The following is a 2506-nucleotide window of genomic DNA, read 5'->3' on the forward strand; positions in this document are numbered from 1 at the left end:
GTACTTCTCCCAGACTACCTCGCCTGTTATGCTGACCAGGGGCCATCTGTAAGATGGAAAGTTGCGAAGGGACAGTCAAGGAAGAGAGAAGGTAGTGGCCGTAATCTTAAGTTGGGTACCGCCCCGACATGTAACTGGCGGAGAAGTGGGAAACCACGGTAGACCTCTTCAAGGATGGCTGAGGTTGGAACCAAAGCCCTCCCCCCCCCCTTTATTCAGTTGACCTCCTCATGCTGAGTGGCCCCCGTTCCAGCCCTCGAACCACTTTCAAATTTCGTGGCAGAGCCGGGAATGGAATCCGGGACAACGAGGATGGCAGCTAGTCACACTAACCACTACACCACCGAGGCGGACGTACTAAATACATCACTGCACAAAATGTTGGCGTCAGAAAAGGCATCGTCTATAAACATGGGTTAACTCATACAGAGTGTCAACCCCAGGTAATTGGAGAAAGGCCAGGCTGACCCGATGACGCGATTCGTAATGCTTCTAGCGTCCAGTACATTTATAACCCTTGTAGATACTTCCTATATTACGAGTTACTATTTAATACACGAGTAAACCAGCAGTCGAGCCCCTTTGGCGCAGTGGAAAGCGCGTTGGACTTCTAATTCAAAGGTCGTGGGTTCAATCCCCACAGGGGGCGCATGACTTTTTGTAAACAATATGCTCATTACCAATATGCTCGACACAAACGAAGCAAGGAAACTCATAATACTTGACGTACTTTCGATGGTCCGATCGTCTTTATCTCAAAGCTTCTTTATGAGAATACCTGCGGCTGATACACACTTGCTTTCGATTTCTCTTTCCTTCCTTTTTTTGCTATTTGCTTTACGTCACACCCACACAAATGGATCTTATGGGGAAGATGCGGGAGGAAAGGCCTAGGAATCGGAAGGAAGAGGCTGTGGTCTAAATGAAGGTACAGCCCAAGTTTTGCCTGGTGTGAAAATGGGAAACCACGGAAAACCATCTTCAGGGCTGCCGAAAGTATGGTTCGAACCCACTATCTCCCCGATGCGAGCTCATAGCTGCGCACCCCTAACTGCACGTCCAATTCGCCCGGTACTTGCTTTTGAGACAGACAGACTTGTTAACAGGTCGTTTGACAGCAAGAAACACTTATCAAATATAAACTGTCAAACGGACCAAAAGGCTATAGGTCTAGGTTGCATCCTCAATTGAAGGGACCGCTTGCAGAATATAGTAGGCCTAAATATTATTTCGCCTGTGTTCCTATGATGACACTACACTTGATAAGATGAGCGTAAACAATGAATTGCCTCGTAAAACATATTGTACGGTCAATCACACTCAGAACAGTTTTCAGTACTTGCGCAATTAGCGGCCTCTGTGAAGTAGTGGTTAGTGTGATTAGTTGCCACCCTCAGAGGCCCGGCTTCGATTCCTGGTTCTGCCACGAAATTTGAAAAGTGGTATGAGGGCTGGAACGGGGTCCACTCAGCCTCGGGAGGTCAACTGAGTAGAGGTGGATTCGATTCACACCTCACCCATCCTGGATGTGGTTTTCCGTGGTTCCCACTTCTCCAGGCAAATGCCGGGATGGTATCTAACTTAAGGCCATGGTCGCTTCCTTCCCTCTTCCTTGTCCATCCCTTCCAGTCTCCCCATCCCCTGCAAAGCCCCTGTTCAGCATAACGGGTGAGGCAGCCTGGGCGAGGTACTGGTCATCCCCCCAGTTGTATCCCCCTGACCCAGAGTCTGAGCTCCAGGACACTGCCCTTGAGGCGGTAGAGGTGAGATCCCTTGCTGAGTCCGAGTGAAAAGCCAACCCTGGAGGGTAAGCAGATTAAGAAAGAAAGTTGCGTAATTAAACTTCCTGAAATAGAGAGTTCCTGACAATTTCCAGAGTAATTCCTATCCCCTTAAGGCCAAATACAGTAGCGACAATACGCAACACTTACGGATTCAGCCTTGCTAATGGGAGACAATTCGACGGTGGTGCTCCTGGTGATTTGACCTGAAAAAATCGCGTTAAATTCAAATATCAATGGAAATGAATGAATAAATTACGTCTAGAAAGAAAGTGTTATTGAGATATTAACTTCGAAGTTGCTAAAGCAATCCAGGATAAATGAATGAAGAATTATTTAAAAGGTTATTATTCAAAGACTGAAATTAGATATATAAACAAGGTGTGAAATGGACTGCTGTGAAATGGCTTGATCTTTCATTTATGCATTACTTTTTTAGCTTTAGCATCCCTGCCTGAACTCTTACGGTTGGATTTGTCTTTTTTCTCGTTTAAAAACATTGTATCATCACATTAAGACACTTGTCAATAAAAATATCGGAACATTCCTTATACATATGACGCAATGAATTAACATTTAATAGCTGGACAATTTTCCTCTTAACATGAAGCCTACTAACAAAAAGAAAATCTATAAAATTCTGGCTTTAATATAAGAAGAGGGATAAAAGAAAGAAAAGTATGAAAATGTTGTCGATAGTGATGCTTTGAGGAATATTTTCGTAT

At 44.8% G+C, this 2506-nt stretch overlaps 1 non-coding gene across 1 annotated transcript; it reads left to right on the forward strand.

The window, feature by feature from the left end:
• The first annotated feature begins 576 nt into the window (after window positions 1-576).
• On the forward strand, window positions 577-649 carry TRNAR-UCU (transfer RNA arginine (anticodon UCU)). Its single transcript has one exon. It is a non-coding gene; the product is annotated as a tRNA-Arg (tRNA).
• The last annotated feature ends 1857 nt before the right edge of the window (window positions 650-2506 follow it).

The sequence above is a fragment of the Anabrus simplex genome, chromosome 1 (genome assembly GCF_040414725.1).
Source record: "Anabrus simplex isolate iqAnaSimp1 chromosome 1, ASM4041472v1, whole genome shotgun sequence".
NCBI classification, from domain to species: domain Eukaryota; kingdom Metazoa; phylum Arthropoda; class Insecta; order Orthoptera; family Tettigoniidae; genus Anabrus; species Anabrus simplex.